Source organism: Protopterus annectens, chromosome 8.part0 (genome assembly GCF_019279795.1).
Source record: "Protopterus annectens isolate FY-2018-M chromosome 8.part0, PAN1.0, whole genome shotgun sequence".
Lineage (NCBI taxonomy): Eukaryota > Metazoa > Chordata > Ceratodontiformes > Protopteridae > Protopterus > Protopterus annectens.
Genome location: NC_056741.1, coordinates 1,311,291,714 through 1,311,307,899, shown reverse-complemented (window position 1 = coordinate 1,311,307,899; position 16,186 = coordinate 1,311,291,714). Strand labels below are relative to the sequence as shown.

The following is a 16,186-nucleotide window of genomic DNA, read 5'->3' as shown; positions in this document are numbered from 1 at the left end:
GAGTTCCACAAAGTGCATTGGAACATTTGATGTATATATCCAGATGCAGCTTGCAGAAGCCACTGCATATAACGTGGAACAGCTTGAGCATGTGGGCTCACAAGATGAGGTATAGGAAACGTCAGTATAATGTGCAACAGATCACACATTTCATGCATCTCTTATGTATATATCAGCCGACAGGCAATTCACAGAACTATAATAAAGTGTCTATAGGAAAGGGCCTTGCACCAGCACAGATTAATTGGCTGTGACATGCAAATCGCAGCCTGATTCACTTATGAGAGCAGGCATGAGCTGCTCTTCCCTGAGAAGTAACTATAAACATCATGTAGGTATAGAATAGTTTGTAATCTGAAGTTAGCACAATTGGAGGAAAATTTATGAAAGACTGGAAGTAATGATTTGACCATGAAAGAGGGTTAAAGCAGAAAACTGAAAAAAAAAAAAAAACACAATGGAAGATGGTTATTTTCCTTGGGCATTCCAGGCATAGTTTCTTTACCCTAAAGGTAATGTGTTTTGTCAGTACTGTCACACCTACAGCATTGATGCTTGCTGCAGGAAAAACCTGCTGAACGGGACAGGCTGTGAGGTATTTTATAGCATTCTACATCCCTCAGTTTCAAGGGAGTAACAAAGTGCACTGACTGATCCGACAGAAGGCATGCTTGATTCCAGTTGTTTTCCAATAGCTGGCAGAGCTGAGGTCTGCAAAACCTTTAGGAAAAACAGGGGTCCTTAAACTAAGCCAGGTAAGTTTACAACAGCATTTAGAAAATTAGATGGAAACATACTCCTGGAAGAAGTACTTAAATGTTTTTCATTGCTTTGGAAGCTGTCATGAATGATGAAGAGGTTTCTGTGATGCTAGTAAGAGAATAATGATACCTATTTGTAAACCAGTTAGGCCCACTGCACATAAAGTCCATTTCAGGGGTGACTCAGGAGCAACGTCTGGTTAAGTGGATTGCTAAAAATCATGCAATAAGCTAAGATAATCAACCGCTGTATCACAGCTTGTGATCTTAACCTCTGCCAACTGCCAAACATCAAACATCTTAGAGCACTGCATTTTAGTTTTAAAGTTTTACCTACATTGGAGGATGCATCTCTTGCAGGATTGTTTAGCCTTTGAATTTTGAGTAATATCATGCCCTGGAGTAGGATACTGTGTTTATAAAATAGAAAACAATAATTTAAAATGATAACATGCAGTATTTTAACCTAGATGTTCTGTAACAGATAATTGCTTCTTCATAAATCCAGAATTTCATTTATTTTAAGTGTATCTAGACTTTCTTTTGGCATTCAGCCTTAGAAAAATGAAAGTTTTTTTTCTTGGAATGGTTTAATTTTGTTTTAGCTTCAGCTTCAGATTAATAAGTGATGCGAATACCTGTTTAACCATGCAAAGGTGTGTGTTTTCTTTTGATTTTTAGAAGCACATTTAATTTTTATTTTAAATGTCACATACTTCTGATATATATTCTGGGAAGGACTCGTATGCTCGGTGTAAGCCTCTTCTTTAGGTTTATGAAAGTATAAGGCTAAATATAATGAACAATTCATGAATTCCCCTCTCCAAATAACTCTTATGGCTACACTGTGGGTATAGTAAGTACCTTAAACATAAACAATAGTTTAACCTAAACTGGAGTAAAAGAGAAAACGTATGCTCCAAACATAAGATGCACATATTCTTTTAGGACTTTTGAAAATTTATTAAAACATCCAGAACCTAGAAAATATTGCAGTTTCCATGTTTTTTTTTTCTGGTGAAGAAGATGACTAATATAAGAATTGCTTATAGTCATAGCACTTGTTTGTGTACCCACGGTATCTTTAGCACTACAAGTACTAATATATTGTCTGGCACAATAACACTTGGAAATGGCAAAGCTGAAGTTTTGTGCATGCTACAAACATTTCCAATTATGATACTAGCTAGAATTTCCACTTTAATCTATAGATGTGAAGTTGTTCTATCTCACCTTCATTCTTTACTGATGGGTTTGGAACCGATCCTCTGTTCCGACTTGGCCATTTACACAAGCTCAAGGTCTTCAACTAGCTTGTGGCTTATTCCCTAACCCATGATGCTCTAGTGTCTTCTCCAGATCTTGTCTGCCGCTGAAACAGATTGGGTGATTCTACTAGCTCTGGCTAAGTTGAATACATTTTTTCTTCTGCTTTTTGTACTATCGTTAAAAATAATTGGCTTATTTCAGTAGTGTGTGGTGTGAAACTTCTTAGAATGCATAGTCAGTTAGTTTTTGTAGTACTAGTTAGTGATTTTTGATTTTTCTTTCCTAGCCTTTTGGTATCCAAACCTACATTCTCCTTACCCCGTTAGTCAAGTAGTATTACTTTGTTTTGCATTAAAAGTTGTTAGAACTTGTGAAAAACCAACTTTAAAGACTTTTTACATAGGTTATCTTCTTATCGCTTCAAGATAGCATTTCTCTGTGTGCTTGCATGCGACTGTCTCTCCCCTTAAACAGTCGCAATTGCTGTTTTTGGTGTATAATTTAGAGGTGTGCTATTAGTTGTACAAGTTTCCCTTTATTGTAGCACCAAAGTCCATTTAAGGTAGAGGGCTTTTTTTTCTTTTTCTTCTTTCTTGTGTCTGGTTGTTACTAGTTAAATACTATAGCATTTTTTTTCTTTATTAGAGCAGAGCCTGGTTAAGTTAGAGGACCTTTTTAATTCTTCTTCTGTGTCTCAAAAAAGGGGGGGGGGGCGCTATTGTTATTAAGATATAGGACAGATTACTGTTGTGTACCTCTTTTTCAGTGCTTAATTGTGGATTTGTTTTGCATAGTTACTTCCAGCTCATTTGTATTGGAGAGCTGCAGGGATTGTGTGGTAAAAACTATATTGTTGTCTACTCATCTGTTATAATGTCCAAGGCTAAAGAGGGTAAACCTTCTGGTTTCAAAAAGTGCCCTATATGTAACTAGAAGATGTCAATCACAGATGGGCACACAGACTGCATTTACTGCCTGGGGCAGTCCACTTACAAGAGTCATGTGCCATATGCCACTCCTTCAGCTCCAGGGTACTTCATGAGAGGAAAAATAAATTGATTTTAAGAGGAATGATAAAATCTTCCTTTACAGAAGCCCTAGAACAGGGTCAAAGTTTCCATATAAAGTCAACTTCCCCTATATCTGACAAGACCAAAAGTGCAAAAAGGTCATCCTCTTCTACTTCAGAAGGACCGGAGCCATTGAAGAAAGCACCTAGGATGTCTTCGACAGTTTCCAGACCTATTGGTTCTGAGGAACCGTCTACCTTGGCTCCACTGGTATTTGGAGCCATTGGTTTTGCAAGTTAGGAGCCAGTCCCCTGCTTTGGAGCCGGTAACTCCTTTATTGAGGTCTCCACAATTGCAAGTTACAGCATCCCTAGCTCATTCATCTCAATCCTCTAGAAGCCTCTCTGATTTGGATGCGAGTTGCCTGGTGCAGAGACTATTGAGGATACTGGCACTGGCAAAACCTTTATCGGAACTGACCAGACCTATCCCTTCTACTTCGATTCCTCCTCCAACCCGAATAGCGGGATCGGAGCTGGAATGCGAGGAGCCAATTGTGGTGGAACCGTTGGAGCTGAGACCTGCTACAGGATCTTTGGGACTGACTGCTCCGACTACCTCAGTGCCATCCAAGGAGCCTAGGAGCTAACATTCACTGGTCGGGTCTGGGGAGGGAAGTCGAACTGAGATTTTTTTTGATCCAACCCTTCCTCTCGGGGCCTCAGTGCATGTGAGTTTGGTTCCTACCTCTTCTTTGGAGCCTCCCCCTGTGGTGCAGGGGGGGACCTTCCAGTTCTTTGGAGCCAAGAGTCTCTTTGGATCATGGGAAGGGGGCTTTCGAAGCCATAAGAAGAGCTCTGTCCTCAGTCAGCCACACCTTTGGGTCCAGCCATTCCTCCCCATAGGGCACTGGTGTCTCTCTTGGGGCAACCAATCCCACATAGGCGTAGAGACTCAGAGCCTCAGGATGCTCCAGTGGGCAAACCCTTCTCTTCTGAAACCTCTCCAGAATACCCCTCTGAAGAGGTCCCCCAGAGGAGAACTCGCAAGTGGAGGCATTTGGACTCCCCACTGGAGTCACTCATGTCAGACACAGACCTCGATGAATCAGAAGGGTCCCCACGGTCACCCTCTTAGAATGCATCTTTTGCTGACATCCTAGTAATCCTTAAACAGAGAGGTGGCTAGAAATCCATCACCACTTCTGACGAGGAGTCTGTTTACCTAAAGGTTTTCGGGTCTCGATCTTCCACCACTGGGTTGTCTCTGCCTTTCGATGAGCTTATAGATTTACTTTGTTGGAAGCCTTGGGAGTCTCCAGACAGTGGAGCCCGTCCCCAAAGGCTAAACAAATTAATCACTTCTCCTGAAGACAAAGCTTTTTTGATGAAAGGTGTCCCGGTAGATGCTATGGTGGTGGCGGCAGCCACCAAGAAGGAGTTGTCAGAAACGTCCATTTCTGTTCATCCTCTGAACAAAGATTTGCGCACGATGGACATATATAAAAAACACGTTTTCTTCAGTGACCTTTACCCTCAAGTCCTTGAATTACCTAACTCACGTCACCAGATTACAGAGAGATCTCCTTAAAGATCTTGGAGAGCTCTCCAGGGTTCAGTAGCTGAGGAAATAACAGAGAAGGTATCATCCCAGCTCTCCACCCTTAATTCCATGGTGTAATCATCCTAATTTCTTATGCTGGTGATGGAGCAAATAGATCAGCGGGTTCAGGAATAGCCCTTAGGAGACATTCCTGGATGCGCTTGTGTAATTTCACAGAACCCTTCAAGTCATCCTTTATTAACACCCCTTTCGATGGCTCATCTCTGTTTGGGCCTAAGGTTAGAGCCACTAACCAGGTGTGAACAGGAAGAAAAAACTCCCTCTGCCATTGGAGTCTGTTTTTCCACCCCTTCTAGACCCTATCCCAAGGGTCAAAATGGGGGGAAAAATGTGGTTTCAGAAATCCCAGAGTTTTGCAAGACACACGTGGTGAACTTTCCTCCAGGGGCAGAGAAGGAGGTAATAATGTAAGACGCCGGCCACGCAGCAGAGGGGGTCCACAGAATCAGGGCGACCAGTAATCCTTTTTCGGTAAGCCCTTTTAGTTCTCCTAAAAGGAGGCCTATCTGTCCCACTCTGGAGGCAGTCAGGGGCTGCTTATCTTTGTACGCAGATGCCTTGCCAAAAATAACAAAAACCAAGTGGGTACAAAGCATCATATCCAGAGGCTACTAAATACTCTTTTCCATGCCACCTCCAAAAAGCAAAAGGTTCCAGGACGTTCCACCCAGTCACAGGGATCAAGCAACCATAGAAATTCAGAAGTTTCTAGAAAAAAGTCATCCAGTCAGTCCCTGCAGACCAAATAGGATCCAGGACTTACTCAAGGTTCTTTTTGGTTCCAAAGAATACAGGGAACTGGAGACCGATATTGGATCTCAGCAGACTGAACAAATCAGTAAAAAAGACAAAGTTCCGGATGGTCACACTGCAGTCGATACTTTCCTTCATGGGAAGAGACAATTGGATGTGCTCTATAGACCTTCAGGATGCATGCTACCACATAAGAAGGGACAGGCCATCCAGGTGTCATCTGCGCTTTTAGCTGGGAGCCAGTCATTACCAATTTCGAGCTCTGCCCTTTGGTTTCAGTACAGCCCCCAGTGTGTTCACCAAATGTATGGCAGTGGTCACGGCTCACCTGAGACATTTAGGATTCTGGGTGTTTCCATACCTAGATGACTGGCTCCTAACCGCCACCACCAAGCATCTCCTAATACAAGCAAGAGACACCACCTTACACCTCTTTGCACATTTAGGGATTACTATAAACTATGACAAATCTGCCTTATTGCCATCTCAACATATCATCTTTATAGGCGTAGATTTAGACACAACTATAATGATGGTAAAGCTTCCAACAGAAAGGATACAGGTCCTTTGAGCACATGTGTTGGACCTCCTGTTCAAACTAAAAACTCAAGCATGGGAAGTTCTTAAAGTACTGGGCACGATGGCAGCAGCAATCAGTGTAATTCCTCTAGCTTGCATGCACATGAGAATTCTACAATGGCTTCTTTTTACACAGTGGTTCATGCAGGAACTCCCAATGTCTCACCAGATAATACTGATGGAATCTTGCAGGAAAGACCTATGTTGGTGGCTTCACTCAGACCATGTGACATCAGGACGACCTTTTATTCTCCCAATTCCACTAGCCACGGTGACCACGGACACTTCCCAGATAGGGTGGGGGGGGCATTATCAGGGAAGAACAGCCCAAGGTATGTGGCAGAATCACAAGGCCTACTTGCATATCAATGTCCTAGAGATGAGAGTGGTGCTACTAGCGTTGCAAGCATTCCAGGACACTCTTCCATTAGGAACAATTGCAATTCAGACAGACAACATGTCTGTATATGGTATATAAACAAACAAGGAAGAACCAAATCTTATCTCCTTTGTCGAGAGGCCCTGAGAGTATGGCAGTGGGCAATGTCTTCCCAACGCTTTCTGATAGCAATGCACATCTGGAGAAATCCAACATGATTACGGACAGACTCAGCAGAGAAATATTAATGCCCCATGAGTGGTCCCTCAAGCAAGAAGTAACGGAAATGATTTTCCAGACATGAGGCCACCCTTGCTGTGATCTCTCTGCCATGTCCATGAACACAAAATTCAGCAGCTACTTTGCCCTAATTCCCCCTCCGGGGACCCCCCACAAGGGATGCACTAGTGCACGATTGACCCCCTGGTTCTCCTCTATACTTTCCCCCATTTCCTTTGATACTCAAAGCTCTTCAGAAAGCCAGCATATTGGGAAGGACCTTAATACTAATAGCTCCTTACTGGACTCATCAAATTTGGTTCCCCTTCTTGAGGCCTCATCTTCAGGAGGAACCTTGGATTCTGGACCAAGTGCTGGATCTTCTGATTCACTCATTGGAAACTCCTCATCCATCCCTTCAAACCTTCAGATTGACAGCTTGACTGCTCCAATTCCAAGAATACCCAGGCTACAAAATCTTTCATCCGCTGCATGACACATTTTGATAGTTTCTCACAAGACATCAATGAGAAAGTTATATCTTAGCAAATGGAAAAGATTTTCAGTTTGGGCATCAGAGAATCACAATGACCCTTATTCAGCATCTATGTGTTCTGTTCTGGAGTTCTTGACAAAACTTTTCTCTGAGGTGTGGCTGTCTCAGAGTTGATATATAAGTCAACATCAGGAGATACAGGACCCCCCCCAAGTGGAAAAAATAAGAGCAATATTCGACATTCACTTGTATTTTCAGTATTTTTTCCTTTGTTTTGAGAACTGACACTTCAACAAGAAGTTGTCATATACACACACTTGCTTACAGACAGCAGGCATTCCAATGAGCACGTTTTTGATATGCTAATTCACCTTTAGCATGTTTCTAAGATGTGGGAAGAAACCAAAGCACCAGAAAAAACATGCAAACAGAGGACATGCTGATTCTGCACAGGAGGGAACTAAAACCAAGAAATTGACTACAGAACCACTCAATGTGTGGTAAGAACTATGTACTTTCAAAACTGTTCAATATACAATCAATATAAAATATATTCATTTTTTCCTGACTTCAATTAAGGAAATGCTTATCTTTTTACAAATCAAAATGCGCTCAAAGATCTTTCAGTGCATGCCATAATGAACGCAGTTTTTAAGCACGCTGGTCGGTCATAGGGTGCAGAGCAGCAGTTTAAAAAAAAAGTCAGGTACAAGGAATTCAGGTACAGAAAACTGCAGTTTCCAAATGTTACTACATTCAAGGGTTCTTGTAGATTTTCAATGTTAGTTCTATCAGGAATATTTATTAGGTACATCAGAAAGTTGTTCTTTTTTCTCAGTTTTTTTTTTCCCATATCTTCATTCTAAGAATGATCTTCCTGCAAAACAAAAAGTTACTAAAAATGAACATTTTACAAACATATGTCAAGCCAATTGGAGGAACTAAGATGTTATTGATATAGTAACTATATAAACAACTAGGTAGCAAAGAACAGCTACACAAAAAATTATGTGCATTTTATTATCCTCATAATCTGTGAAAGCTGTTGTCAGCTGTGGTATTTTCCTTATTCCTTACTCTGATCTCTGCTTGACTTACAAAGCCATGTTGGACCCAGCTCTGTTAGAAATGCTATATCTAAAGAAATAAAAAGATTGCTGGAAAGTCACCAAAAATAGACACCGGTGAAATAAAGTAGTTTAATCCAGGAAACATAAAACGCCACAATACATGTACATTTTCGTCGTAATCCAGACTTCAGACACTCCCTATCTCCATTTGGTACTAGCACAACATTTAAAAACAGCTAGTAACTACTAGTCACCGAAGAATAAAAAGTTAACAGTTCTATGAATCAGTTTCCTGGTTACGCTCAACTTAAAACCCTATCAGTTATTTTGTGTGTAACCACAAAAAGTATAACGTCCTTGAAGGCTTTGCAGTGTGTTTTTTTTTTTAACTTCCGTTTTCTTCTCCTAGGATCCTAGGCCTTAAACAATTGTCCTGTATGGACAGCCTCAAAAAAACTCCACTATTCTCTGTCTCAAATTGCCTACTTAGAGGCGATCTCTGCTTGACTTACAAAGCCATGTCTGACCCAGCTCTGTTAGACATGCTACATCTAAAGAAATCCCAATCCCTCCACACCACATGCTCCAGAGACCTCAGCCTCATTACCACAATCAACAGAACATGCTGGAGGGGACAGGTTCATAACCCAGAGACTGCCCATGCTATACATGTCAAACAGAGACCTCACTGGCCCTCTTCAAGAGAAATCTTGAGTGGATGGGAAATAGATAATTCACCCTCCAGTGGCTCTACTCGACAGAAGCACTGGAAACTAAGGTCGGGTGGCATGATGCCAGGGAGATCCTATTGGCTAGGCTTGTAATGGCTCCGGGGCCATTAGCCTAGTAAAGACCTATGAACCTATAACCTCTCTTTACATCTCTGTCTGTAACCTACTCTTCGGTCATACTGCAAACTAATTTATTAGTCATGGTCCCACTCCAGAAACAACCCCAGTTTTTATATCAGCTCCCAATGCAATACTAAGTAAAGCCTTTGGCAAAGCTGAAGTAGATCACATTGATTGGAACACCATTATCAAGTTCTCCAGTTCTTTCAGGTAGACTTTAACTCGCAAGTAATTTGGTCTGGACAAAAGGGACATTAGGCTGTTTAGTGCTATGGGATTGTGTTTCTTCACCTGAGTTTTCATAATCTCAAGCAGATGATACAACATTTAAATGTCTCATCTGAATGACGTCATTTCCAAAGTGCTGCATCTACCCTATGTTGCACTAAAGAGTCAGTATTGAAATAGTAATCCAACCATCTGATGTGGGGATATTGCCCATGGCTCTCTGATTTATACAGCATTAATGTTGAGTGTCCTACTCAGCCACTGACATGGGTGCCAGGAAATGGTGAACAAAGTTCTTGAGGTTTTACCCCATGAATGTGTAGGGTAGAACAACAAATAAATCTTCAGAGTTCATTCAAGTTCATCTTACCAAATTTACCCAGGTTGACTATGGATCAAACTAGTATGCAGAACTGTCAGAATTTACTAGGCAGTTTCCCAGTGCCTTAACAAAAATAATATTACTTTAGGTGCAAAGTGGGGGTATAATACAGGCTTCAGTTGTATACTAGTCTAGCATAACATTTTATATATGTAGGATAGTTCTCAAGAAATGTACTGAATGAACTTTCTTCTAAGTCAGACCATTATAATTAATTGTTCTATGTTATTCTAGTTCAGTATTTCTGTAATTCACATATCTAGCATTGTATAAATGTTAAATACGCATTACTTCTGTCATGAAAAATTTAAAACTGAGATTCTACGCACAACTCTGTTGCTCAATTTTTAAAATTAGAAAAGTAATGAGCAGTCAGGATAGGAAGGCTCTTGCAGAACTTGTCGAATGCATTATTTGGGAAGTGCAGGAAGAAATAAGTGGATTCTGTTTGCTGCTGCCACTGCCCCCTCAGTCTACTCATGGTGGTCCAGTCTCCTTGTGGCCAGTGCCCCCAGATGCTTCTCCAGGACTGTTGCCACGATATCCCCTCTCTCAGCTGATTCTTCGTACCAGGCCCAAGTGCAGCATTTTACATTTGCCTGCATTGCACCTCAGCTGCCATTCTTCTATCTATTCGGTTAACCTTTCCAGGTCTTTTGCTATAATTATCTCCCCATCCTCCAATGCTGTTACGATCTTTGTGTCATCTGCAAATGGGATTAATCTTGTGTTTTTTCCCTCTGTTACATGTGAAGCATCATCACTGAAGAGTACTGTACTAAGAACTGTCCACTGTGGTGACTTTCTGACTTTCCTTATTCCTGACACTGACCTACCCTATTCTTCAACCATGCAGCAAACTAATTCATTAGTCATGGTCACCCTCAAAATCCACTCCAGTTTTCATATCAGTGCCAGTGAAGTACTAAATCAAAGGCTTTGGCAAAGTTAAAGTAGATCACATCTGCTTGTACTCCAAGTTCTCTTGCAACTCTGTCATAGCACCGCATCATGTTTGACTGACAGCTTTGCTGATCATGAAACTGTGTCCAACAGGTATTTGTCTGCTAGGAAAGAAAAACGCCTTACCCTCTGGATTCCCTCCATCATTTTCCCTGCTACCACTGTTAAGCTAATTGGTCTGGAGTTGCCTTTCAGCTCCCTCCCCCCATGAAGGAAAACAGTCTTGCTGTCCACCAGACCCCAGGCACTTTTAAAGTGGTCAGCATTCTCCTGAAGATCTTTATCAAGTAATCTGCCAGTGCATTGATCAGATTTTTATGCCCCTGTGAGACAGCAAGTCTGGTTCTTGTATTTTATGTTAGCTATGCTTTATTCTCTCTCTCTCCTCTTGTATCTAGTCTCCCCACTTTGCCTTCCCTCACTCTTAACATGACATCCTCTCTCTGCTTTCATTTACTACATTTGCTTTTCCCTGTCTTCCACAAGCCATCTTCAAACTTAGACTGGCTAGGTCTGTCCTTACCTTCATCTGTCTTGCTATATGTGTACAAAAAAGCCCTTACACCTCTTCCTGTTCCATAATGCCAACTCCTTTCAAGTTGTGCCTTTACTTATTTTCTCTCATTTGTTGTTCTGTTTACTGCATTGTATTGTGCTTCCTCGTTTTTCTCCAATATCCTCTTACTTCACCTGTTTTATGCCTATTAAATGCATTGAAGAGGTCTGTAAAACATATATAGTTAATCCTGAGTGAGTGTTGCCAGAGGAAGTGTGCCCCACTGACAAGAAAGGCAGCTTAGATATTTTAAACTTAGAATATATTCTTCTTCTAAAAGGCTGCTCTTCTCCTGATTTGAAATGCAAAGCAACATAAAAAAGAGAATTTTGCTTACTATGAAACCATATTACTAAAGTGTAATCAATAAACTATTCTAAGATTATAGATCTGCACAACATATACAGATAGAACATGAAAATTTACTTAATTATAATTTGGTTACTGGTTAAGAGAAGAAATACATACCAGAACCCTTTTCTTTTTACATAGGCTCATAGGTATTTACTAGGCAAGTTGCCCTTGCAGTACATTTTACGCCTAGCTGATTTCCCTGTTTGCGCTCAAATTAACCTAGTCCTTTTGGTTACAGATTGACCTTGTCCATCCCATGGTCATTAATTATCTATTACCCCTAATGAGAATAAATTGGATCATACCATAGGTTATTGGGGGAACCCATGCATGGGATAAAGCATTTAGGAGCTGCCTCTGTCCATTAATAGTACAGTGGAAGTCTTGGGGTAAATTTTCTGTTCCCATTCATGGATCCAAGTTGCACTTGAATATGGACAGGGAATAACTTTGTTTTATGATCAGTACATGCAAAATGTATACAGTACAAAACAGTTAATGTTACATATAATTGTACAATAGGCACTGTACCCCAGCTACCTCAGAATAGCATAGCAAGTTTATATATATCCCAGAGAAAGCATTAGAAATCAGTGACTTATTATCATACCTCTCAACCTATTAGAGCAAGAATAAATAATGGGGGGATAAAGGTCCAAAATTAGGGACAATTTTTAAATATTGCTTTTACAAACATAGAATAATAGTTTTTGCATTAGCATGAATTTTCCAAAGAGCATGAAGTCTGAAACTGAAATGTCTGTCATTATTTTCTGACTCAAAATAATTTGCTAGTGATTTGCTAGAAAACCACAATTTTATGAAAAATGAACCAAAAATACGAGGCAAAAATCTGGACATTTTCTGCGAAAATCTGTACAGTTGAGTGGTATGTAACTAGTATAGTGAAGGTAACTTGGTGTGGCATACACAGAGTTTGAATTTATTTTAAATACAGTGGGTGCATGTTGTAATTTAAGTCTGTCATAATTTTTAGGAATGCTGCAAACACTGGTACCAAAGTAATACTTCTGATATGAGAAGGGATCCTATTGCTTGTGGTAAATCTAGGGATACAGAATCTTTTTTCAAAGTTGTTTTCAACTTGTATGACCAATAACTGTAGGATGAAAACCATTTTTATCAAAAAGTGAGATGATTATAAAAATGTGACTAACTTGGTTTTACAAAAAAAAAAAAAAAGAAAAAAAAAGCCAATTCCAATTTCACTGAAGTTCAAGATAATGTCAAATTTCAACAGCAATGGCCTTATTTAGGGGAAGATAATTTTGTACGAGTGCTTAAGTTCAAATAATTGGCTGACCACATACTTAAATTAAGAGCTGGAAGAGTTACAGTGAGAAAAGATGAAAACTTGCGAGGTCTTACCTGTGTACTAAAAGGAAGTGAAGCTGTGTCCCAGGTTTAGTAGCTTATAAATAAGGGTATTAACTGACACTTAAAGTTGAATAATGTATTTTGGGAGCAAGTTTAAACTGTTATATTTGTTACATTGTATATTAATTTGCAATGACATTCACAAGGTTGGGTTGAAGACCAAATTGGCATATTTTTGTAGCCAGAGTCTGAAATTGTTAAGAGATAGTGAATGAGGTACTGAAAATATGGAAGGAATAGTCAAAAACAGGCAAAAGAACTTGTTTAGTGGTGGTTATGTCTTAAGAGATGATAGAGCCCATCTTCTCCCATGACATGTTAATAGACTCTAATGAATTTTACTGATATGGTGTCCATCTAGAAGACTTTAAATTTACTGTTTTTACCTTGTTTATGGTGTTAGATCAGACAGCCCAGCTAAAAATAAATAGATCTTATGTTGTCAATTTTCATTCACGTACTATGTTATGTTACTATGTATGGAGCATTTCTCCCTGGCCTCTGCTGAAAAAGGGTACTATTCCAGTCGGACTGTCTCGGTAAACAAATGTAAAATAAAATAAATAAATAAATCCTCAACTGTTGGGTTCAGATTAGATCCTCAGATCCAACTTGGCCATTACTAAAGCTCGTGGTAACAGAAAAGCTCTTGAACTTCTTCCTTACCCATAATGCACCACCCGTAACATACCTCAGATCTCGTTTGCCATTTTTCACAAAAGATGTGGTTGCCATAGCTCTTGAGTTTCATCGTTCACTATTTCAGATAAGTTACATTTTTTCCTTATAGTTAGTTTTTATCATCCCCTTACACTTGTATTATTAGTATTTCTACTGTTAACATTGTTGGTATATTTTCTCCCTTTTTCCTTCTTTATTATTTCCTGGAAAAAAGATATATACATAAATAAATAAATAAATAAATATATATATATATATATATATATATATATATATATATATATATATGTGTGTGTGTGTGTGTGTGTGTGTAGCATTTCTTCTTCTGTTTATATTTTGCCATTAGAATGGCTGAGAAGGGAACTTTGGGTTTTAAAAAGTGTGCCAATTGTAGGGTCAAGTTACCTAATTTGGATGCCCACAGCTTCTGTGTTTATTGCTTAGGCCTGCAACACCTTCAGGAAGACTGCACTATCTGCTGTAACTTTAATCCACAGGCATTGGTGGATAGAAAAAATAAATTAATATTAAAAGGTATGTTGCCCTCTTCCTTTGGAGAGGCTATGGCAGGGGCTTAATCCTCTAAGCAGGAGACTAATGAATCAAAATTTTCTCTTCCTTCAACTTCCTTGGCTCCACTCTCTGAGCCTTTCAGGAAAAGGTACAAATCAGATTCTAGGAGGCCTCATACCTCTTCCCCCTTAGATCCAAAAAGAAAGAAGTTGTCATATTCTACATCGTTGGATCTGACTAAAAACTTTTGGATCCCACTGTTAAGGATCCTATACTTTTGCCTAGGGCCCAGTATTCCCCATCAGTCAATCCTGTGCCTCCTAGGCTGCCTTCCTAGAAGGGCACCATACAAAATCTTCTTTTCTGGCATCATCTCATTCATCTAGGAGTTTGACTGAAGAGGATGTGGATCAGATGATGAGGAAATTTCTCTTGGTGCAGATCTAGATGAGTGTGTTATTGGTGCCTACCAGGTTGGATAAGGTAGCCTGTCCACTGCAGTACACTCCTTCTCTGATTCCCTTAGTTGCTTCATAGTCCCTTAATCTGGGTCTTCTGGGTCCATCAGGCTTGGACCCGAGAATAACTCTATCATCAGGTGCAAAGCTGACTGAGTGCCCCAGCTCTGACTTTTTCAGATCAAGACGACTCTCGGAGTCAGAGCCTCGTGTCGGATCTTAGGCATTGGAGTCAACTCTGAAGGTCTTGGAGCCATCTAGGTGCCTTGGTGCTTCTGCACTGGATAGCTTGGCTCTGACTTCTTCCTCAGGGGGGCTGCTTTCGGGGTGGGAGGAGACAATGGTCCAGAAGCCTGCCTTCTTGGTTCCAAGGCCCTCTCTATCTCTGGGGCAGTCAGCCTTCAATGTTGTGAAGAGGATTTACTCTGCTTCAAAAGGATTGATGGATCCAACCCCCTTGATTGTCAAACCACCTCCCAGATGTCTCTGAGCTAACAGCCTCATCATTTGATGCCACAGAGGCAGCCAGCCCAAGACTTCCAGACTACCCAGCAGGGTATTATAGTCTCTTCCAACACCTCCCCAGAACATCACACCGAGGTGGTCCCTAGGAAGAGGAAGTGTAAGAAGAGGCATGTAGACTCTTTGCAAGAGTCAGTCACTGAGAATACAGACTTTGATGAAGGTAACTGTCCCGACGATTACCTCCAGAAGACGTCTCATTTGGAGACATTCTTGAGATCTTGAAAAAGAGAGGTGGTTGGACTCCCAGCAACCCTAGACCTGAGGAGTCAATATTTCTGGAGACGTTCAGAGCTGGCCCATCTACCCCCCTGGGTTACTCAGACAAGCTCATTGATTTGGTCTCTCTGTGGGCATAGAAGGAACCTGACACAATTGAACCAATACCTAGAAGACCAGATAGGATTCTAGCTCCACCTTCTGGGAAGGAATTGTGAACTAAAGAGGTGCCCGTGGATGCCATGGTCTTGGTGGTGCCCACTAAGAAGGAACTTGCCGAACAGAGTTCCTCTGTTCTTCCCCCTAACAGGAAGTCTAGGGTGATGGACAGGTTTGCAAAGCATGTCTATGCTTCAGTTACCTTTGCCCTTAGGTCATTGAACTATTTGGCACATTTTACAAGGTTGCAAAGGGATTTGATTAAAGAACTTTCAACTTCCCTTTCAGGAACCGTTTGCAGAGGCCCAATTGCCACCCTTCAATCTGTTTCAAATTCATCCATGAAGCTTACTTTACATGCGGGCAAAGGCGCATCAAGGGCAGTGGGTTCAGGAAATTCCATTAGGAGGCATGCCTGGATGCATTTGTGATTTTGCAGAACCCTTCAAGTCCTCGTTCATCATTTGATGGCACTTCCTTGTTTGGCCCCAAAGTGAGGGACACATTACCCAGGTGTGAGAAGGATGGAAAGACACTGCACTGGGCATACATTTTTGACCCCTCAAAGATTCTTTTTGAGAAATCAATGAGGTGGTCAGAAGATGTGGTTCAGGACATCCCAGGGTCCTTTCCAGGACACATGTAGAGAAAGTTCCCTTGTGGCAGAGGAGGCCTGCAAAACTAGGGGTCCAGGGATTCTTTCTCTGACATACCCTACCAGCGGTCCTGAAGGGAGGCCTACA

At 40.8% G+C, this 16,186-nt stretch overlaps 1 protein-coding gene across 1 annotated transcript in view; it reads left to right on the top strand.

The window, feature by feature from the left end:
* The first annotated feature begins 632 nt into the window (after positions 1-632).
* Positions 633-16,186, top strand: part of LOC122809378 — a 385,771-nt gene continuing 370,217 nt past the window's right edge. The window contains exon 1 of the mRNA XM_044080830.1: positions 633-755. The gene's annotated coding sequence lies outside the window, so the exon portion shown is untranslated. The remainder of the gene's footprint in view (positions 756-16,186) is intronic.